Consider the following 22,836-nt stretch of genomic DNA (forward strand, 5'->3'; position numbering starts at 1 on the left):
AGCCCTGTGTGCACTGGCCCTAGCAACCCCCCCAGAGCCAGCTCGGGAGGGCCCCACCTAGGGCCTAGCTCCGAAACCGCACAAAACGCGCTGCTAGGAGCTGCATTCTGCAAAGGGAAACTGGGCTCGGGGAACAAACCTCAGCCCCGATGCGGCTTGGCTCAGGAGCGCAGCGCCTGCCTGGTTCTCACCTAGCCCTAGGCTCCCCATAGGGCCAGGGAGGGTCTGGGCTGCCTCTGGCTCCGTGGGCACTGCTGCTTGGCTGGTGGTCTCCGCCGCTGGAAACCAACTCCCAATGTCTTCTCCTTCGCGGAGAAGGCTGATTTGGCCTGAAGAAGCCCTGTGTGCACTGGCCCTAGCAACCCCCCCAGAGCCAGCTCGGGAGGGCCCCACCTAGGGCCTAGCTCCGAAACCGCACAAAACGCGCTGCTAGGAGCTGCATTCTGCAAAGGGAAACTGGGCTCGGGGAACAAACCTCAGCCCCGATGCGGCTTGGCTCAGGAGCGCAGCGCCTGCCTGCTTCTCACCTAGCCCTAGGCTCCCCATAGGGCCAGGGAGGGTCTGGGCTGCCTCTGGCTCCGTGGGCACTGCTGCTTGGCTGGTGGTCTCCGCCGCTGGAAACCAACTCCAAACGTCTTCTCCTTCGCGGAGAAGGCTGATTTGGCCTGAAGAAGCCCTGTGTGCACTGGCCCTAGCAACCCCCCCAGAGCCAGCTCGGGAGGGCCCCACCTAGGGCCTAGCTCCGAAACCGCACAAAACGCGCTGCTAGGAGCTGCATTCTGCAAAGGGAAACTGGGCTCGGGGAACAAACCTCAGCCCCGATGCGGCTTGGCTCAGGAGCGCAGCGCCTGCCTGGTTCTCACCTAGCCCTAGGCTGCCCATAGGGCCAGGGAGGGTCTGGGCTGCCTCTGGCTCCGTGGGCACTGCTGCTTGGCTGGTGGTCTCCGCCGCTGGAAACCAACTCCAAACGTCTTCTCCTTCGCGGAGAAGGCTGATTTGGCCTGAAGAAGCCCTGTGTGCACTGGCCCTAGCAACCCCCCCAGAGCCAGCTCGGGAGGGCCCCACCTAGGGCCTAGCTCCGAAACCGCACAAAACGCGCTGCTAGGAGCTGCATTCTGCAAAGGGAAACTGGGCTCGGGGAACAAACCTCAGCCCCGATGCGGCTTGGCTCAGGAGCGCAGCGCCTGCCTGGTTCTCACCTAGCCCTAGGCTGCCCATAGGGCCAAGGAGGGTCTGGGCTGCCTCTGGCTCCGTGGGCACTGCTGCTTGGCTGGTGGTCTCCGCCGCTGGAAACCAACTCCAAACGTCTTCTCCTTCGCGGAGAAGGCTGATTTGGCCTGAAGAAGCCCTGTGTGCACTGGCCCTAGCAACCCCCCCAGAGCCAGCTCGGGAGGGCCCCACCTAGGGCCTAGCTCCGAAACCGCACAAAACGCGCTGCTAGGAGCTGCATTCTGCAAAGGGAAACTGGGCTCGGGGAACAAACCTCAGCCCCGATGCGGCTTGGCTCAGGAGCGCAGCGCCTGCCTGGTTCTCACCTAGCCCTAGGCTGCCCATAGGGCCAGGGAGGGTCTGGGCTGCCTCTGGCTCCGTGGGCACTGCTGCTTGGCTGGTGGTCTCCGCCGCTGGAAACCAACTCCAAACGTCTTCTCCTTCGCGGAGAAGGCTGATTTGGCCTGAAGAAGCCCTGTGTGCACTGGCCCTAGCAACCCCCCCAGAGCCAGCTCGGGAGGGCCCCACCTAGGGCCTAGCTCCGAAACCGCACAAAACGCGCTGCTAGGAGCTGCATTCTGCAAAGGGAAACTGGGCTCGGGGAACAAACCTCAGCCCCGATGCGGCTTGGCTCAGGAGCGCAGCGCCTGCCTGGTTCTCACCTAGCCCTAGGCTCCCCATAGGGCCAGGGAGGGTCTGGGCTGCCTCTGGCTCCGTGGGCACTGCTGCTTGGCTGGTGGTCTCCGCCGCTGGAAACCAACTCCAAACGTCTTCTCCTTCGCGGAGAAGGCTGATTTGGCCTGAAGAAGCCCTGTGTGCACTGGCCCTAGCAACCCCCCCAGAGCCAGCTCGGGAGGGCCCCACCTAGGGCCTAGCTCCGAAACCGCACAAAACGCGCTGCTAGGAGCTGCATTCTGCAAAGGGAAACTGGGCTCGGGGAACAAACCTCAGCCCCGATGCGGCTTGGCTCAGGAGCGCAGCGCCTGCCTGGTTCTCACCTAGCCCTAGGCTGCCCATAGGGCCAAGGAGGGTCTGGGCTGCCTCTGGCTCCGTGGGCACTGCTGCTTGGCTGGTGGTCTCCGCCGCTGGAAACCAACTCCAAACGTCTTCTCCTTCGCGGAGAAGGCTGATTTGGCCTGAAGAAGCCCTGTGTGCACTGGCCCTAGCAACCCCCCCAGAGCCAGCTCGGGAGGGCCCCACCTAGGGCCTAGCTCCGAAACGGCACAAAACGCGCTGCTAGGAGCTGCATTCTGCAAAGGGAAACTGGGCTCGGGGAACAAACCTCAGCCCCGATGCGGCTTGGCTCAGGAGCGCAGCGCCTGCCTGGTTCTCACCTAGCCCTAGGCTGCCCATAGGGCCAGGGAGGGTCTGGGCTGCCTCTGGCTCCGTGGGCACTGCTGCTTGGCTGGTGGTCTCCGCCGCTGGAAACCAACTCCAAACGTCTTCTCCTTCGCGGAGAAGGCTGATTTGGCCTGAAGAAGCCCTGTGTGCACTGGCCCTAGCAACCCCCCCAGAGCCAGCTCGGGAGGGCCCCACCTAGGGCCTAGCTCCGAAACCGCACAAAACGCGCTGCTAGGAGCTGCATTCTGCAAAGGGAAACTGGGCTCGGGGAACAAACCTCAGCCCCGATGCGGCTTGGCTCAGGAGCGCAGCGCCTGCCTGGTTCTCACCTAGCCCTAAGCTCCCCATAGGGCCAGGGAGGGTCTGGGCTGCCTCTGGCTCCGTGGGCACTGCTGCTTGGCTGGTGGTCTCCGCCGCTGGAAAGCAACTCCAAACGTCTTCTCCTTCGCGGAGAAGGCTGATTTGGCCTGAAGAAGCCCTGTGTGCACTGGCCCTAGCAACCCCCCCAGAGCCAGCTCGGGAGGGCCCCACCTAGGGCCTAGCTCCGAAACCGCACAAAACGCGCTGCTAGGAGCTGCATTCTGCAAAGGGAAACTGGGCTCGGGGAACAAACCTCAGCCCCGATGCGGCTTGGCTCAGGAGCGCAGCGCCTGCCTGGTTCTCACCTAGCCCTAGGCTCCCCAGAGGGCCAGGGAGGGTCTGGGCTGCCTCTGGCTCCGTGGGCACTGCTGCTTGGCTGGTGGTCTCCGCCGCTGGAAACCAACTCCAAACGTCTTCTCCTTCGCGGAGAAGGCTGATTTGGCCTGAAGAAGCCCTGTGTGCACTGGCCCTAGCAACCCCCCCAGAGCCAGCTCGGGAGGGCCCCACCTAGGGCCTAGCTCCGAAACCACACAAAACGCGCTGCTAGGAGCTGCATTCTGCAAAGGGAAACTGGGCTCGGGGAACAAACCTCAGCCCCGATGCGGCTTGGCTCAGGAGCGCAGCGCCTGCCTGGTTCTCACCTAGCCCTAGGCTGCCCATAGGGCCAGGGAGGGTCTGGGCTGCCTCTGGCTCCGTGGGCACTGCTGCTTGGCTGGTGGTCTCCGCCGCTGGAAACCAACTCCAAACGTCTTCTCCTTCGCGGAGAAGGCTGATTTGGCCTGAAGAAGCCCTGTGTGCACTGGCCCTAGCAACCGCCCCAGAGCCAGCTCGGGAGGGCCCCACCTAGGGCCTAGCTCCGAAACGGCACAAAACGCGCTGCTAGGAGCTGCATTCTGCAAAGGGAAACTGGGCTCGGGGAACAAACCTCAGCCCCGATGCGGCTTGGCTCAGGAGCGCAGCGCCTGCCTGGTTCTCACCTAGCCCTAGGCTCCCCATAGGGCCAGGGAGGGTCTGGGCTGCCTCTGGCTCCGTGGGCACTGCTGCTTGGCTGGTGGTCTCCGCCGCTGGAAACCAACTCCAAACGTCTTCTCCTTCGCGGAGAAGGCTGATTTGGCCTGAAGAAGCCCTGTGTGCACTGGCCCTAGCAACCGCCCCAGAGCCAGCTCGGGAGGGCCCCACCTAGGGCCTAGCTCCGAAACGGCACAAAACGCGCTGCTAGGAGCTGCATTCTGCAAAGGGAAACTGGGCTCGGGGAACAAACCTCAGCCCCGATGCGGCTTGGCTCAGGAGCGCAGCGCCTGCCTGGTTCTCACCTAGCCCTAGGCTCCCCATAGGGCCAGGGAGGGTCTGGGCTGCCTCTGGCTCCGTGGGCACTGCTGCTTGGCTGGTGGTCTCCGCCGCTGGAAACCAACTCCAAACGTCTTCTCCTTCGCGGAGAAGGCTGATTGGGCCTGAAGAAGCCCTGTGTGCACTGGCCCTAGCAACCCCCCCAGAGCCAGCTCGGGAGGGCCCCACCTAGGGCCTAGCTCCGAAACCGCACAAAACGCGCTGCTAGGAGCTGCATTCTGCAAAGGGAAACTGGGCTCGGGGAACAAACCTCAGCCCCGATGCGGCTTGGCTCAGGAGCGCAGCGCCTGCCTGGTTCTCACCTAGCCCTAGGCTCCCCATAGGGCCAAGGAGGGTCTGGGCTGCCTCTGGCTCCGTGGGCACTGCTGCTTGGCTGGTGGTCTCCGCCGCTGGAAACCCACTCCAAACGTCTTCTCCTTCGCGGAGAAGGCTGATTTGGCCTGAAGAAGCCCTGTGTGCACTGGCCCTAGCAACCCCCCCAGAGCCAGCTCGGGAGGGCCCCACCTAGGGCCTAGCTCCGAAACCGCACAAAACGCGCTGCTAGGAGCTGCATTCTGCAAAGGGAAACTGGGCTCGGGGAACAAACCTCAGCCCCGATGCGGCTTGGCTCAGGAGCGCAGCGCCTGCCTGGTTCTCACCTAGCCCTAGGCTCCCCATAGGGCCAGGGAGGGTCTGGGCTGCCTCTGGCTCCGTGGGCACTGCTGCTTGGCTGGTGGTCTCCGCCGCTGGAAACCAACTCCAAACGTCTTCTCCTTCGCGGAGAAGGCTGATTTGGCCTGAAGAAGCCCTGTGTGCACTGGCCCTAGCAACCCCCCCAGAGCCAGCTCGGGAGGGCCCCACCTAGGGCCTAGCTCCGAAACCGCACAAAACGCGCTGCTAGGAGCTGCATTCTGCAAAGGGAAACTGGGCTCGGGGAACAAACCTCAGCCCCGATGCGGCTTGGCTCAGGAGCGCAGCGCCTGCCTGCTTCTCACCTAGCCCTAGGCTGCCCATAGGGCCAGGGAGGGTCTGGGCTGCCTCTGGCTCCGTGGGCACTGCTGCTTGGCTGGTGGTCTCCGCCGCTGGAAACCAACTCCAAACGTCTTCTCCTTCGCGGAGAAGGCTGATTTGGCCTGAAGAAGCCCTGTGTGCACTGGCCCTAGCAACCCCCCCAGAGCCAGCTCGGGAGGGCCCCACCTAGGGCCTAGCTCCGAAACCGCACAAAACGCGCTGCTAGGAGCTGCATTCTGCAAAGGGAAACTGGGCTCGGGGAACAAACCTCAGCCCCGATGCGGCTTGGCTCAGGAGCGCAGCGCCTGCCTGGTTCTCACCTAGCCCTAGGCTCCCCATAGGGCCAGGGAGGGTCTGGGCTGCCTCTGGCTCCGTGGGCACTGCTGCTTGGCTGGTGGTCTCCGCCGCTGGAAACCAACTCCAAACGTCTTCTCCTTCGCGGAGAAGGCTGATTTGGCCTGAAGAAGCCCTGTGTGCACTGGCCCTAGCAACCCCCCCAGAGCCAGCTCGGGAGGGCCCCACCTAGGGCCTAGCTCCGAAACCGCACAAAACGCGCTGCTAGGAGCTGCATTCTGCAAAGGGAAACTGGGCTCGGGGAACAAACCTCAGCCCCGATGCGGCTTGGCTCAGGAGCGCAGCGCCTGCCTGGTTCTCACCTAGCCCTAGGCTGCCCATAGGGCCAAGGAGGGTCTGGGCTGCCTCTGGCTCCGTGGGCACTGCTGCTTGGCTGGTGGTCTCCGCCGCTGGAAACCAACTCCAAACGTCTTCTCCTTCGCGGAGAAGGCTGATTTGGCCTGAAGAAGCCCTGTGTGCACTGGCCCTAGCAACCCCCCCAGAGCCAGCTCGGGAGGGCCCCACCTAGGGCCTAGCTCCGAAACCGCACAAAACGCGCTGCTAGGAGCTGCATTCTGCAAAGGGAAACTGGGCTCGGGGAACAAACCTCAGCCCCGATGCGGCTTGGCTCAGGAGCGCAGCGCCTGCCTGGTTCTCACCTAGCCCTAGGCTCCCCATAGGGCCAGGGAGGGTCTGGGCTGCCTCTGGCTCCGTGGGCACTGCTGCTTGGCTGGTGGTCTCCGCCGCTGGAAACCAACTCCAAACGTCTTCTCCTTCGCGGAGAAGGCTGATTTGGCCTGAAGAAGCCCTGTGTGCACTGGCCCTAGCAACCCCCCCAGAGCCAGCTCGGGAGGGCCCCACCTAGGGCCTAGCTCCGAAACCGCACAAAACGCGCTGCTAGGAGCTGCATTCTGCAAAGGGAAACTGGGCTCGGGGAACAAACCTCAGCCCCGATGCGGCTTGGCTCAGGAGCGCAGCGCCTGCCTGGTTCTCACCTAGCCCTAGGCTCCCCATAGGGCCAGGGAGGGTCTGGGCTGCCTCTGGCTCCGTGGGCACTGCTGCTTGGCTGGTGGTCTCCGCCGCTGGAAACCAACTCCAAACGTCTTCTCCTTCGCGGAGAAGGCTGATTTGGCCTGAAGAAGCCCTGTGTGCACTGGCCCTAGCAACCCCCCCAGAGCCAGCTCGGGAGGGCCCCACCTAGGGCCTAGCTCCGAAACCGCACAAAACGCGCTGCTAGGAGCTGCATTCTGCAAAGGGAAACTGGGCTCGGGGAACAAACCTCAGCCCCGATGCGGCTTGGCTCAGGAGCGCAGCGCCTGCCTGGTTCTCACCTAGCCCTAGGCTGCCCATAGGGCCAGGGAGGGTCTGGGCTGCCTCTGGCTCCGTGGGCACTGCTGCTTGGCTGGTGGTCTCCGCCGCTGGAAACCAACTCCAAACGTCTTCTCCTTCGCGGAGAAGGCTGATTTGGCCTGAAGAAGCCCTGTGTGCACTGGCCCTAGCAACCCCCCCAGAGCCAGCTCGGGAGGGCCCCACCTAGGGCCTAGCTCCGAAACCGCACAAAACGCGCTGCTAGGAGCTGCATTCTGCAAAGGGAAACTGGGCTCGGGGAACAAACCTCAGCCCCGATGCGGCTTGGCTCAGGAGCGCAGCGCCTGCCTGGTTCTCACCTAGCCCTAGGCTCCCCATAGGGCCAGGGAGGGTCTGGGCTGCCTCTGGCTCCGTGGGCACTGCTGCTTGGCTGGTGGTCTCCGCCGCTGGAAACCAACTCCAAACGTCTTCTCCTTCGCGGAGAAGGCTGATTTGGCCTGAAGAAGCCCTGTGTGCACTGGCCCTAGCAACCCCCCCAGAGCCAGCTCGGGAGGGCCCCACCTAGGGCCTAGCTCCGAAACCGCACAAAACGCGCTGCTAGGAGCTGCATTCTGCAAAGGGAAACTGGGCTCGGGGAACAAACCTCAGCCCCGATGCGGCTTGGCTCAGGAGCGCAGCGCCTGCCTGGTTCTCACCTAGCCCTAGGCTGCCCATAGGGCCAGGGAGGGTCTGGGCTGCCTCTGGCTCCGTGGGCACTGCTGCTTGGCTGGTGGTCTCCGCCGCTGGAAACCAACTCCAAACGTCTTCTCCTTCGCGGAGAAGGCTGATTTGGCCTGAAGAAGCCCTGTGTGCACTGGCCCTAGCAACCCCCCCAGAGCCAGCTCGGGAGGGCCCCACCTAGGGCCTAGCTCCGAAACCGCACAAAACGCGCTGCTAGGAGCTGCATTCTGCAAAGGGAAACTGGGCTCGGGGAACAAACCTCAGCCCCGATGCGGCTTGGCTCAGGAGCGCAGCGCCTGCCTGGTTCTCACCTAGCCCTAGGCTGCCCATAGGGCCAGGGAGGGTCTGGGCTGCCTCTGGCTCCGTGGGCACTGCTGCTTGGCTGGTGGTCTCCGCCGCTGGAAACCAACTCCAAACGTCTTCTCCTTCGCGGAGAAGGCTGATTTGGCCTGAAGAAGCCCTGTGTGCACTGGCCCTAGCAACCCCCCCAGAGCCAGCTCGGGAGGGCCCCACCTAGGGCCTAGCTCCGAAACCGCACAAAACGCGCTGCTAGGAGCTGCATTCTGCAAAGGGAAACTGGGCTCGGGGAACAAACCTCAGCCCCGATGCGGCTTGGCTCAGGAGCGCAGCGCCTGCCTGGTTCTCACCTAGCCCTAGGCTCCCCATAGGGCCAGGGAGGGTCTGGGCTGCCTCTGGCTCCGTGGGCACTGCTGCTTGGCTGGTGGTCTCCGCCGCTGGAAACCAACTCCAAACGTCTTCTCCTTCGCGGAGAAGGCTGATTTGGCCTGAAGAAGCCCTGTGTGCACTGGCCCTAGCAACCCCCCCAGAGCCAGCTCGGGAGGGCCCCACCTAGGGCCTAGCTCCGAAACCGCACAAAACGCGCTGCTAGGAGCTGCATTCTGCAAAGGGAAACTGGGCTCGGGGAACAAACCTCAGCCCCGATGCGGCTTGGCTCAGGAGCGCAGCGCCTGCCTGGTTCTCACCTAGCCCTAGGCTCCCCATAGGGCCAGGGAGGGTCTGGGCTGCCTCTGGCTCCGTGGGCACTGCTGCTTGGCTGGTGGTCTCCGCCGCTGGAAACCAACTCCAAACGTCTTCTCCTTCGCGGAGAAGGCTGATTTGGCCTGAAGAAGCCCTGTGTGCACTGGCCCTAGCAACCCCCCCAGAGCCAGCTCGGGAGGGCCCCACCTAGGGCCTAGCTCCGAAACCGCACAAAACGCGCTGCTAGGAGCTGCATTCTGCAAAGGGAAACTGGGCTCGGGGAACAAACCTCAGCCCCGATGCGGCTTGGCTCAGGAGCGCAGCGCCTGCCTGGTTCTCACCTAGCCCTAGGCTGCCCATAGGGCCAGGGAGGGTCTGGGCTGCCTCTGGCTCCGTGGGCACTGCTGCTTGGCTGGTGGTCTCCGCCGCTGGAAACCAACTCCAAACGTCTTCTCCTTCGCGGAGAAGGCTGATTTGGCCTGAAGAAGCCCTGTGTGCACTGGCCCTAGCAACCGCCCCAGAGCCAGCTCGGGAGGGCCCCACCTAGGGCCTAGCTCCGAAACCGCACAAAACGCGCTGCTAGGAGCTGCATTCTGCAAAGGGAAACTGGGCTCGGGGAACAAACCTCAGCCCCGATGCGGCTTGGCTCAGGAGCGCAGCGCCTGCCTGGTTCTCACCTAGCCCTTGGCTGCCCATAGGGCCAAGGAGGGTCTGGGCTGCCTCTGGCTCCGTGGGCACTGCTGCTTGGCTGGTGGTCTCCGCCGCTGGAAACCAACTCCAAACGTCTTCTCCTTCGCGGAGAAGGCTGATTTGGCCTGAAGAAGCCCTGTGTGCACTGGCCCTAGCAACCCCCCCAGAGCCAGCTCGGGAGGGCCCCACCTAGGGCCTAGCTCCGAAACCGCACAAAACGCGCTGCTAGGAGCTGCATTCTGCAAAGGGAAACTGGGCTCGGGGAACAAACCTCAGCCCCGATGCGGCTTGGCTCAGGAGCGCAGCGCCTGCCTGGTTCTCACCTAGCCCTAGGCTGCCCATAGGGCCAGGGAGGGTCTGGGCTGCCTCTGGCTCCGTGGGCACTGCTGCTTGGCTGGTGGTCTCCGCCGCTGGAAACCAACTCCAAACGTCTTCTCCTTCGCGGAGAAGGCTGATTTGGCCTGAAGAAGCCCTGTGTGCACTGGCCCTAGCAACCCCCCCAGAGCCAGCTCGGGAGGGCCCCACCTAGGGCCTAGCTCCGAAACCGCACAAAACGCGCTGCTAGGAGCTGCATTCTGCAAAGGGAAACTGGGCTCGGGGAACAAACCTCAGCCCCGATGCGGCTTGGCTCAGGAGCGCAGCGCCTGCCTGGTTCTCACCTAGCCCTAGGCTGCCCATAGGGCCAGGGAGGGTCTGGGCTGCCTCTGGCTCCGTGGGCACTGCTGCTTGGCTGGTGGTCTCCGCCGCTGGAAACCAACTCCAAACGTCTTCTCCTTCGCGGAGAAGGCTGATTTGGCCTGAAGAAGCCCTGTGTGCACTGGCCCTAGCAACCGCCCCAGAGCCAGCTCGGGAGGGCCCCACCTAGGGCCTAGCTCCGAAACGGCACAAAACGCGCTGCTAGGAGCTGCATTCTGCAAAGGGAAACTGGGCTCGGGGAACAAACCTCAGCCCCGATGCGGCTTGGCTCAGGAGCGCAGCGCCTGCCTGGTTCTCACCTAGCCCTAGGCTCCCCATAGGGCCAGGGAGGGTCTGGGCTGCCTCTGGCTCCGTGGGCACTGCTGCTTGGCTGGTGGTCTCCGCCGCTGGAAACCAACTCCAAACGTCTTCTCCTTCGCGGAGAAGGCTGATTTGGCCTGAAGAAGCCCTGTGTGCACTGGCCCTAGCAACCGCCCCAGAGCCAGCTCGGGAGGGCCCCACCTAGGGCCTAGCTCCGAAACGGCACAAAACGCGCTGCTAGGAGCTGCATTCTGCAAAGGGAAACTGGGCTCGGGGAACAAACCTCAGCCCCGATGCGGCTTGGCTCAGGAGCGCAGCGCCTGCCTGGTTCTCACCTAGCCCTAGGCTCCCCATAGGGCCAGGGAGGGTCTGGGCTGCCTCTGGCTCCGTGGGCACTGCTGCTTGGCTGGTGGTCTCCGCCGCTGGAAACCAACTCCAAACGTCTTCTCCTTCGCGGAGAAGGCTGATTTGGCCTGAAGAAGCCCTGTGTGCACTGGCCCTAGCAACCCCCCCAGAGCCAGCTCGGGAGGGCCCCACCTAGGGCCTAGCTCCGAAACCGCACAAAACGCGCTGCTAGGAGCTGCATTCTGCAAAGGGAAACTGGGCTCGGGGAACAAACCTCAGCCCCGATGCGGCTTGGCTCAGGAGCGCAGCGCCTGCCTGCTTCTCACCTAGCCCTAGGCTCCCCATAGGGCCAAGGAGGGTCTGGGCTGCCTCTGGCTCCGTGGGCACTGCTGCTTGGCTGGTGGTCTCCGCCGCTGGAAACCCACTCCAAACGTCTTCTCCTTCGCGGAGAAGGCTGATTTGGCCTGAAGAAGCCCTGTGTGCACTGGCCCTAGCAACCCCCCCAGAGCCAGCTCGGGAGGGCCCCACCTAGGGCCTAGCTCCGAAACCGCACAAAACGCGCTGCTAGGAGCTGCATTCTGCAAAGGGAAACTGGGCTCGGGGAACAAACCTCAGCCCCGATGCGGCATGGCTCAGGAGCGCAGCGCCTGCCTGGTTCTCACCTAGCCCTAGGCTCCCCATAGGGCCAGGGAGGGTCTGGGCTGCCTCTGGCTCCGTGGGCACTGCTGCTTGGCTGGTGGTCTCCGCCGCTGGAAACCAACTCCAAACGTCTTCTCCTTCGCGGAGAAGGCTGATTTGGCCTGAAGAAGCCCTGTGTGCACTGGCCCTAGCAACCCCCCCAGAGCCAGCTCGGGAGGGCCCCACCTAGGGCCTAGCTCCGAAACCGCACAAAACGCGCTGCTAGGAGCTGCATTCTGCAAAGGGAAACTGGGCTCGGGGAACAAACCTCAGCCCCGATGCGGCTTGGCTCAGGAGCGCAGCGCCTGCCTGCTTCTCACCTAGCCCTAGGCTGCCCATAGGGCCAGGGAGGGTCTGGGCTGCCTCTGGCTCCGTGGGCACTGCTGCTTGGCTGGTGGTCTCCGCCGCTGGAAACCAACTCCAAACGTCTTCTCCTTCGCGGAGAAGGCTGATTTGGCCTGAAGAAGCCCTGTGTGCACTGGCCCTAGCAACCCCCCCAGAGCCAGCTCGGGAGGGCCCCACCTAGGGCCTAGCTCCGAAACCGCACAAAACGCGCTGCTAGGAGCTGCATTCTGCAAAGGGAAACTGGGCTCGGGGAACAAACCTCAGCCCCGATGCGGCTTGGCTCAGGAGCGCAGCGCCTGCCTGGTTCTCACCTAGCCCTAGGCTCCCCATAGGGCCAGGGAGGGTCTGGGCTGCCTCTGGCTCCGTGGGCACTGCTGCTTGGCTGGTGGTCTCCGCCGCTGGAAACCAACTCCAAACGTCTTCTCCTTCGCGGAGAAGGCTGATTTGGCCTGAAGAAGCCCTGTGTGCACTGGCCCTAGCAACCGCCCCAGAGCCAGCTCGGGAGGGCCCCACCTAGGGCCTAGCTCCGAAACCGCACAAAACGCGCTGCTAGGAGCTGCATTCTGCAAAGGGAAACTGGGCTCGGGGAACAAACCTCAGCCCCGATGCGGCTTGGCTCAGGAGCGCAGCGCCTGCCTGGTTCTCACCTAGCCCTAGGCTGCCCATAGGGCCAAGGAGGGTCTGGGCTGCCTCTGGCTCCGTGGGCACTGCTGCTTGGCTGGTGGTCTCCGCCGCTGGAAACCAACTCCAAACGTCTTCTCCTTCGCGGAGAAGGCTGATTTGGCCTGAAGAAGCCCTGTGTGCACTGGCCCTAGCAACCCCCCCAGAGCCAGCTCGGGAGGGCCCCACCTAGGGCCTAGCTCCGAAACCGCACAAAACGCGCTGCTAGGAGCTGCATTCTGCAAAGGGAAACTGGGCTCGGGGAACAAACCTCAGCCCCGATGCGGCTTGGCTCAGGAGCGCAGCGCCTGCCTGGTTCTCACCTAGCCCTAGGCTCCCCATAGGGCCAGGGAGGGTCTGGGCTGCCTCTGGCTCCGTGGGCACTGCTGCTTGGCTGGTGGTCTCCGCCGCTGGAAACCAACTCCAAACGTCTTCTCCTTCGCGGAGAAGGCTGATTTGGCCTGAAGAAGCCCTGTGTGCACTGGCCCTAGCAACCCCCCCAGAGCCAGCTCGGGAGGGCCCCACCTAGGGCCTAGCTCCGAAACCGCACAAAACGCGCTGCTAGGAGCTGCATTCTGCAAAGGGAAACTGGGCTCGGGGAACAAACCTCAGCCCCGATGCGGCTTGGCTCAGGAGCGCAGCGCCTGCCTGGTTCTCACCTAGCCCTAGGCTCCCCATAGGGCCAGGGAGGGTCTGGGCTGCCTCTGGCTCCGTGGGCACTGCTGCTTGGCTGGTGGTCTCCGCCGCTGGAAACCAACTCCAAACGTCTTCTCCTTCGCGGAGAAGGCTGATTTGGCCTGAAGAAGCCCTGTGTGCACTGGCCCTAGCAACCCCCCCAGAGCCAGCTCGGGAGGGCCCCACCTAGGGCCTAGCTCCGAAACCGCACAAAACGCGCTGCTAGGAGCTGCATTCTGCAAAGGGAAACTGGGCTCGGGGAACAAACCTCAGCCCCGATGCGGCTTGGCTCAGGAGCGCAGCGCCTGCCTGGTTCTCACCTAGCCCTAGGCTGCCCATAGGGCCAAGGAGGGTCTGGGCTGCCTCTGGCTCCGTGGGCACTGCTGCTTGGCTGGTGGTCTCCGCCGCTGGAAACCAACTCCAAACGTCTTCTCCTTCGCGGAGAAGGCTGATTTGGCCTGAAGAAGCCCTGTGTGCACTGGCCCTAGCAACCCCCCCAGAGCCAGCTCGGGAGGGCCCCACCTAGGGCCTAGCTCCGAAACCGCACAAAACGCGCTGCTAGGAGCTGCATTCTGCAAAGGGAAACTGGGCTCGGGGAACAAACCTCAGCCCCGATGCGGCTTGGCTCAGGAGCGCAGCGCCTGCCTGGTTCTCACCTAGCCCTAGGCTGCCCATAGGGCCAGGGAGGGTCTGGGCTGCCTCTGGCTCCGTGGGCACTGCTGCTTGGCTGGTGGTCTCCGCCGCTGGAAACCAACTCCAAACGTCTTCTCCTTCGCGGAGAAGGCTGATTTGGCCTGAAGAAGCCCTGTGTGCACTGGCCCTAGCAACCCCCCCAGAGCCAGCTCGGGAGGGCCCCACCTAGGGCCTAGCTCCGAAACCGCACAAAACGCGCTGCTAGGAGCTGCATTCTGCAAAGGGAAACTGGGCTCGGGGAACAAACCTCAGCCCCGATGCGGCTTGGCTCAGGAGCGCAGCGCCTGCCTGGTTCTCACCTAGCCCTAGGCTCCCCATAGGGCCAGGGAGGGTCTGGGCTGCCTCTGGCTCCGTGGGCACTGCTGCTTGGCTGGTGGTCTCCGCCGCTGGAAACCAACTCCAAACGTCTTCTCCTTCGCGGAGAAGGCTGATTTGGCCTGAAGAAGCCCTGTGTGCACTGGCCCTAGCAACCCCCCCAGAGCCAGCTCGGGAGGGCCCCACCTAGGGCCTAGCTCCGAAACCGCACAAAACGCGCTGCTAGGAGCTGCATTCTGCAAAGGGAAACTGGGCTCGGGGAACAAACCTCAGCCCCGATGCGGCTTGGCTCAGGAGCGCAGCGCCTGCCTGGTTCTCACCTAGCCCTAGGCTCCCCATAGGGCCAGGGAGGGTCTGGGCTGCCTCTGGCTCCGTGGGCACTGCTGCTTGGCTGGTGGTCTCCGCCGCTGGAAACCAACTCCAAACGTCTTCTCCTTCGCGGAGAAGGCTGATTTGGCCTGAAGAAGCCCTGTGTGCACTGGCCCTAGCAACCCCCCCAGAGCCAGCTCGGGAGGGCCCCACCTAGGGCCTAGCTCCGAAACCGCACAAAACGCGCTGCTAGGAGCTGCATTCTGCAAAGGGAAACTGGGCTCGGGGAACAAACCTCAGCCCCGATGCGGCTTGGCTCAGGAGCGCAGCGCCTGCCTGGTTCTCACCTAGCCCTAGGCTCCCCATAGGGCCAGGGAGGGTCTGGGCTGCCTCTGGCTCCGTGGGCACTGCTGCTTGGCTGGTGGTCTCCGCCGCTGGAAACCAACTCCAAACGTCTTCTCCTTCGCGGAGAAGGCTGATTTGGCCTGAAGAAGCCCTGTGTGCACTGGCCCTAGCAACCCCCCCAGAGCCAGCTCGGGAGGGCCCCACCTAGGGCCTAGCTCCGAAACCGCACAAAACGCGCTGCTAGGAGCTGCATTCTGCAAAGGGAAACTGGGCTCGGGGAACAAACCTCAGCCCCGATGCGGCTTGGCTCAGGAGCGCAGCGCCTGCCTGGTTCTCACCTAGCCCTAGGCTGCCCATAGGGCCAGGGAGGGTCTGGGCTGCCTCTGGCTCCGTGGGCACTGCTGCTTGGCTGGTGGTCTCCGCCGCTGGAAACCAACTCCAAACGTCTTCTCCTTCGCGGAGAAGGCTGATTTGGCCTGAAGAAGCCCTGTGTGCACTGGCCCTAGCAACCGCCCCAGAGCCAGCTCGGGAGGGCCCCACCTAGGGCCTAGCTCCGAAACCGCACAAAACGCGCTGCTAGGAGCTGCATTCTGCAAAGGGAAACTGGGCTCGGGGAACAAACCTCAGCCCCGATGCGGCTTGGCTCAGGAGCGCAGCGCCTGCCTGGTTCTCACCTAGCCCTTGGCTGCCCATAGGGCCAAGGAGGGTCTGGGCTGCCTCTGGCTCCGTGGGCACTGCTGCTTGGCTGGTGGTCTCCGCCGCTGGAAACCAACTCCAAACGTCTTCTCCTTCGCGGAGAAGGCTGATTTGGCCTGAAGAAGCCCTGTGTGCACTGGCCCTAGCAACCCCCCCAGAGCCAGCTCGGGAGGGCCCCACCTAGGGCCTAGCTCCGAAACGGCACAAAACGCGCTGCTAGGAGCTGCATTCTGCAAAGGGAAACTGGGCTCGGGGAACAAACCTCAGCCCCGATGCGGCTTGGCTCAGGAGCGCAGCGCCTGCCTGGTTCTCACCTAGCCCTAGGCTGCCCATAGGGCCAGGGAGGGTCTGGGCTGCCTCTGGCTCCGTGGGCACTGCTGCTTGGCTGGTGGTCTCCGCCGCTGGAAACCAACTCCAAACGTCTTCTCCTTCGCGGAGAAGGCTGATTTGGCCTGAAGAAGCCCTGTGTGCACTGGCCCTAGCAACCCCCCCAGAGCCAGCTCGGGAGGGCCCCACCTAGGGCCTAGCTCCGAAACCGCACAAAACGCGCTGCTAGGAGCTGCATTCTGCAAAGGGAAACTGGGCTCGGGGAACAAACCTCAGCCCCGATGCGGCTTGGCTCAGGAGCGCAGCGCCTGCCTGGTTCTCACCTAGCCCTAGGCTGCCCATAGGGCCAAGGAGGGTCTGGGCTGCCTCTGGCTCCGTGGGCACTGCTGCTTGGCTGGTGGTCTCCGCCGCTGGAAACCAACTCCAAACGTCTTCTCCTTCGCGGAGAAGGCTGATTTGGCCTGAAGAAGCCCTGTGTGCACTGGCCCTAGCAACCCCCTCAGAGCCAGCTCGGGAGGGCCCCACCTAGGGCCTAGCTCCGAAACCGCACAAAACGCGCTGCTAGGAGCTGCATTCTGCAAAGGGAAACTGGGCTCGGGGAACAAACCTCAGCCCCGATGCGGCTTGGCTCAGGAGCGCAGCGCCTGCCTGCTTCTCACCTAGCCCTAGGCTCCCCATAGGGCCAGGGAGGGTCTGGGCTGCCTCTGGCTCCGTGGGCACTGCTGCTTGGCTGGTGGTCTCCGCCGCTGGAAACCAACTCCAAACGTCTTCTCCTTCGCGGAGAAGGCTGATTTGGCCTGAAGAAGCCCTGTGTGCACTGGCCCTAGCAACCCCCCCAGAGCCAGCTCGGGAGGGCCCCACCTAGGGCCTAGCTCCGAAACCGCACAAAACGCGCTGCTAGGAGCTGCATTCTGCAAAGGGAAACTGGGCTCGGGGAACAAACCTCAGCCCCGATGCGGCTTGGCTCAGGAGCGCAGCGCCTGCCTGGTTCTCACCTAGCCCTAGGCTCCCCATAGGGCCAGGGAGGGTCTGGGCTGCCTCTGGCTCCGTGGGCACTGCTGCTTGGCTGGTGGTCTCCGCCGCTGGAAACCAACTCCAAACGTCTTCTCCTTCGCGGAGAAGGCTGATTTGGCCTGAAGAAGCCCTGTGTGCACTGGCCCTAGCAACCCCCCCAGAGCCAGCTCGGGAGGGCACCCCCTAGGGCCTAGCTCCGAAACCGCACAAAACGCGCTGCTAGGAGCTGCATTCTGCAAAGGGAAGCTGGGCTCGGGGAACAAACCTCAGCCCCGATGCGGCTTGGCTCAGGAGCGCAGCGCCTGCCTGGTTCTCACCTAGCCCTAGGCTCCCCATAGGGCCAGGGAGGGTCTGGGCTGCCTCTGGCTCCGTGGGCACTGCTGCTTGGCTGGTGGTCTCCGCCGCTGGAAACCAACTCCAAACGTCTTCTCCTTCGCGGAGAAGGCTGATTTGGCCTGAAGAAGCCCTGTGTGCACTGGCCCTAGCAACCGCCCCAGAGCCAGCTCGGGAGGGCCCCACCTAGGGCCTAGCTCCGAAACCGCACAAAACGCGCTGCTAGGAGCTGCATTCTGCAAAGGGAAACTGGGCTCGGGGAACAAACCTCAGCCCCGATGCGGCTTGGCTCAGGAGCGCAGCGCCTGCCTGGTTCTCACCTAGCCCTAGGCTGCCCATAGGGCCAAGGAGGGTCTGGGCTGCCTCTGGCTCCGTGGGCACTGCTGCTTGGCTGGTGGTCTCCGCCGCTGGAAACCAACTCCAAACGTCTTCTCCTTCGCGGAGAAGGCTGATTTGGCCTGAAGAAGCCCTGTGTGCACTGGCCCTAGCAACCCCCCCAGAGCCAGCTCGGGAGGGCCCCACCTAGGGCCTAGCTCCGAAACCGCACAAAACGCGCTGCTAGGAGCTGCATTCTGCAAAGGGAAACTGGGCTCGGGGAACAAACCTCAGCCCCGATGCGGCTTGGCTCAGGAGCGCAGCGCCTGCCTGGTTCTCACCTAGCCCTAGGCTCCCCATAGGGCCAGGGAGGGTCTGGGCTGCCTCTGGCTCCGTGGGCACTGCTGCTTGGCTGGTGGTCTCCGCCGCTGGAAACCAACTCCAAACGTCTTCTCCTTCGCGGAGAAGGCTGATTTGGCCTGAAGAAGCCCTGTGTGCACTGGCCCTAGCAACCCCCCCAGAGCCAGCTCGGGAGGGCCCCACCTAGGGCCTAGCTCCGAAACCGCACAAAACGCGCTGCTAGGAGCTGCATTCTGCAAAGGGAAACTGGGCTCGGGGAACAAACCTCAGCCCCGATGCGGCTTGGCTCAGGAGCGCAGCGCCTGCCTGGTTCTCACCTAGCCCTAGGCTGCCCATAGGGCCAGGGAGGGTCTGGGCTGCCTCTGGCTCCGTGGGCACTGCTGCTTGGCTGGTGGTCTCCGCCGCTGGAAACCAACTCCAAACGTCTTCTCCTTCGCGGAGAAGGCTGATTTGGCCTGAAGAAGCCCTGTGTGCACTGGCCCTAGCAACCGCCCCAGAGCCAGCTCGGGAGGGCCCCACCTAGGGCCTAGCTCCGAAACCGCACAAAACGCGCTGCTAGGAGCTGCATTCTGCAAAGGGAAACTGGGCTCGGGGAACAAACCTCAGCCCCGATGCGGCTTGGCTCAGGAGCGCAGCGCCTGCCTGGTTCTCACCTAGCCCTAGGCTGCCCATAGGGCCAAGGAGGGTCTGGGCTGCCTCTGGCTCCGTGGGCACTGCTGCTTGGCTGGTGGTCTCCGCCGCTGGAAACCAACTCCAAACGTCTTCTCCTTCGCGGAGAAGGCTGATTTGGCCTGAAGAAGCCCTGTGTGCACTGGCCCTAGCAACCCCCCCAGAGCCAGCTCGGGAGGGCCCCACCTAGGGCCTAGCTCCGAAACCGCACAAAACGCGCTGCTAGGAGCTGCATTCTGCAAAGGGAAACTGGGCTCGGGGAACAAACCTCAGCCCCGATGCGGCTTGGCTCAGGAGCGCAGCGCCTGCCTGGTTCTCACCTAGCCCTAGGCTGCCCATAGGGCCAGGGAGGGTCTGGGCTGCCTCTGGCTCCGTGGGCACTGCTGCTTGGCTGGTGGTCTCCGCCGCTGGAAACCAACTCCAAACGTCTTCTCCTTCGCGGAGAAGGCTGATTTGGCCTGAAGAAGCCCTGTGTGCACTGGCCCTAGCAACCCCCCCAGAGCCAGCTCGGGAGGGCCCCACCTAGGGCCTAGCTCCGAAACCGCACAAAACGCGCTGCTAGGAGCTGCATTCTGCAAAGGGAAACTGGGCTCGGGGAACAAACCTCAGCCCCGATGCGGCTTGGCTCAGGAGCGCAGCGCCTGCCTGGTTCTCACCTAGCCCTAGGCTGCCCATAGGGCCAGGGAGGGTCTGGGCTGCCTCTGGCTCCGTGGGCACTGCTGCTTGGCTGGTGGTCTCCGCCGCTGGAAACCAACTCCAAACGTCTTCTCCTTCGCGGAGAAGGCTGATTTGGCCTGAAGAAGCCCTGTGTGCACTGGCCCTAGCAACCGCCCCAGAGCCAGCTCGGGAGGGCCCCACCTAGGGCCTAGCTCCGAAACCGCACAAAACGCGCTGCTAGGAGCTGCATTCTGCAAAGGGAAACTGGGCTCGGGGAACAAACCTCAGCCCCGATGCGGCTTGGCTCAGGAGCGCAGCGCCTGCCTGGTTCTCACCTAGCCCTAGGCTCCCCATAGGGCCAGGGAGGGTCTGGGCTGCCTCTGGCTCCGTGGGCACTGCTGCTTGGCTGGTGGTCTCCGCCGCTGGAAACCAACTCCAAACGTCTTCTCCTTCGCGGAGAAGGCTGATTTGGCCTGAAGAAGCCCTGTGTGCACTGGCCCTAGCAACCCCCCCAGAGCCAGCTCGGGAGGGCCCCACCTAGGGCCTAGCTCCGAAACCGCACAAAACGCGCTGCTAGGAGCTGCATTCTGCAAAGGGAAACTGGGCTCGGGGAACAAACCTCAGCCCCGATGCGGCTTGGCTCAGGAGCGCAGCGCCTGCCTGGTTCTCACCTAGCCCTAGGCTGCCCATAGGGCCAAGGAGGGTCTGGGCTGCCTCTGGCTCCGTGGGCACTGCTGCTTGGCTGGTGGTCTCCGCCGCTGGAAACCAACTCCAAACGTCTTCTCCTTCGCGGAGAAGGCTGATTTGGCCTGAAGAAGCCCTGTGTGCACTGGCCCTAGCAACCCCCCCAGAGCCAGCTCGGGAGGGCCCCACCTAGGGCCTAGCTCCGAAACCGCACAAAACGCGCTGCTAGGAGCTGCATTCTGCAAAGGGAAGCTGGGCTCGGGGAACAAACCTCAGCCCCGATGCGGCTTGGCTCAGGAGCGCAGCGCCTGCCTGGTTCTCACCTAGCCCTAGGCTCCCCATAGGGCCAGGGAGGGTCTGGGCTGCCTCTGGCTCCGTGGGCACTGCTGCTTGGCTGGTGGTCTCCGCCGCTGGAAACCAACTCCAAACGTCTTCTCCTTCGCGGAGAAGGCTGATTTGGCCTGAAGAAGCCCTGTGTGCACTGGCCCTAGCAACCGCCCCAGAGCCAGCTCGGGAGGGCCCCACCTAGGGCCTAGCTCCGAAACCGCACAAAACGCGCTGCTAGGAGCTGCATTCTGCAAAGGGAAACTGGGCTCGGGGAACAAACCTCAGCCCCGATGCGGCTTGGCTCAGGAGCGCAGCGCCTGCCTGGTTCTCACCTAGCCCTAGGCTCCCCATAGGGCCAGGGAGGGTCTGGGCTGCCTCTGGCTCCGTGGGCACTGCTGCTTGGCTGGTGGTCTCCGCCGCTGGAAACCAACTCCAAACGTCTTCTCCTTCGCGGAGAAGGCTGATTTGGCCTGAAGAAGCCCTGTGTGCACTGGCCCTAGCAACCCCCCCAGAGCCAGCTCGGGAGGGCCCCACCTAGGGCCTAGCTCCGAAACCGCACAAAACGCGCTGCTAGGAGCTGCATTCTGCAAAGGGAAACTGGGCTCGGGGAACAAACCTCAGCCCCGATGCGGCTTGGCTCAGGAGCGCAGCGCCTGCCTGGTTCTCACCTAGCCCTAGGCTCCCCATAGGGCCAGGGAGGGTCTGGGCTGCCTCTGGCTCCGTGGGCACTGCTGCTTGGCTGGTGGTCTCCGCCGCTGGAAACCAACTCCAAACGTCTTCTCCTTCGCGGAGAAGGCTGATTTGGCCTGAAGAAGCCCTGTGTGCACTGGCCCTAGCAACCGCCCCAGAGCCAGCTCGGGAGGGCCCCACCTAGGGCCTAGCTCCGAAACCGCACAAAACGCGCTGCTAGGAGCTGCATTCTGCAAAGGGAAACTGGGCTCGGGGAACAAACCTCAGCCCCGATGCGGCTTGGCTCAGGAGCGCAGCGCCTGCCTGGTTCTCACCTAGCCCTAGGCTGCCCATAGGGCCAAGGAGGGTCTGGGCTGCCTCTGGCTCCGTGGGCACTGCTGCTTGGCTGGTGGTCTCCGCCGCTGGAAACCAACTCCAAACGTCTTCTCCTTCGCGGAGAAGGCTGATTTGGCCTGAAGAAGCCCTGTGTGCACTGGCCCTAGCAACCCCCCCAGAGCCAGCTCGGGAGGGCCCCACCTAGGGCCTAGCTCCGAAACCGCACAAAACGCGCTGCTAGGAGCTGCATTCTGCAAAGGGAAACTGGGCTCGGGGAACAAACCTCAGCCCCGATGCGGCTTGGCTCAGGAGCGCAGCGCCTGCCTGGTTCTCACCTAGCCCTAGGCTCCCCATAGGGCCAGGGAGGGTCTGGGCTGCCTCTGGCTCCGTGGGCACTGCTGCTTGGCTGGTGGTCTCCGCCGCTGGAAACCAACTCCAAACGTCTTCTCCTTCGCGGAGAAGGCTGATTTGGCCTGAAGAAGCCCTGTGTGCACTGGCCCTAGCAACCCCCCCAGAGCCAGCTCGGGAGGGCCCCACCTAGGGCCTAGCTCCGAAACCGCACAAAACGCGCTGCTAGGAGCTGCATTCTGCAAAGGGAAACTGGGCTCGGGGAACAAACCTCAGCCCCGATGCGGCTTGGCTCAGGAGCGCAGCGCCTGCCTGGTTCTCACCTAGCCCTAGGCTCCCCATAGGGCCAGGGAGGGTCTGGGCTGCCTCTGGCTCCGTGGGCACTGCTGCTTGGCTGGTGGTCTCCGCCGCTGGAAACCAACTCCAAACGTCTTCTCCTTCGCGGAGAAGGCTGATTTGGCCTGAAGAAGCCCTGTGTGCACTGGCCCTAGCAACCGCCCCAGAGCCAGCTCGGGAGGGCCCCACCTAGGGCCTAGCTCCGAAACCGCACAAAACGCGCTGCTAGGAGCTGCATTCTGCAAAGGGAAACTGGGCTCGGGGAACAAACCTCAGCCCCGATGCGGCTTGGCTCAGGAGCGCAGCGCCTGCCTGGTTCTCACCTAGCCCTAGGCTGCCCATAGGGCCAAGGAGGGTCTGGGCTGCCTCTGGCTCCGTGGGCACTGCTGCTTGGCTGGTGGTCTCCGCCGCTGGAAACCAACTCCAAACGTCTTCTCCTTCGCGGAGAAGGCTGATTTGGCCTGAAGAAGCCCTGTGTGCACTGGCCCTAGCAACCCCCCCAGAGCCAGCTCGGGAGGGCCCCACCTAGGGCCTAGCTCCGAAACCGCACAAAACGCGCTGCTAGGAGCTGCATTCTGCAAAGGGAAACTGGGCTCGGGGAACAAACCTCAGCCCCGATGCGGCTTGGCTCAGGAGCGCAGCGCCTGCCTGGTTCTCACCTAGCCCTAGGCTCCCCATAGGGCCAGGGAGGGTCTGGGCTGCCTCTGGCTCCGTGGGCACTGCTGCTTGGCTGGTGGTCTCCGCCGCTGGAAACCAACTCCAAACGTCTTCTCCTTCGCGGAGAAGGCTGATTTGGCCTGAAGAAGCCCTGTGTGCACTGGCCCTAGCAACCGCCCCAGAGCCAGCTCGGGAGGGCCCCACCTAGGGCCTAGCTCCGAAACCGCACAAAACGCGCTGCTAGGAGCTGCATTCTGCAAAGGGAAACTGGGCTCGGGGAACAAACCTCAGCCCCGATGCGGCTTGGCTCAGGAGCGCAGCGCCTGCCTGGTTCTCACCTAGCCCTAGGCTGCCCATAGGGCCAAGGAGGGTCTGGGCTGCCTCTGGCTCCGTGGGCACTGCTGCTTGGCTGGTGGTCTCCGCCGCTGGAAACCAACTCCAAACGTCATCTCCTTCGCGGAGAAGGCTGAT

The sequence above is a fragment of the Sus scrofa genome, chromosome 2, assembly GCF_054392235.1.
Source record: "Sus scrofa isolate SSC_HxYL_T2T_F1_AM1 chromosome 2, Sscrofa_HxYL_maternal_Yorkshire_Landrace_v2.0, whole genome shotgun sequence".
In the NCBI taxonomy this organism is placed as follows: domain Eukaryota; kingdom Metazoa; phylum Chordata; class Mammalia; order Artiodactyla; family Suidae; genus Sus; species Sus scrofa.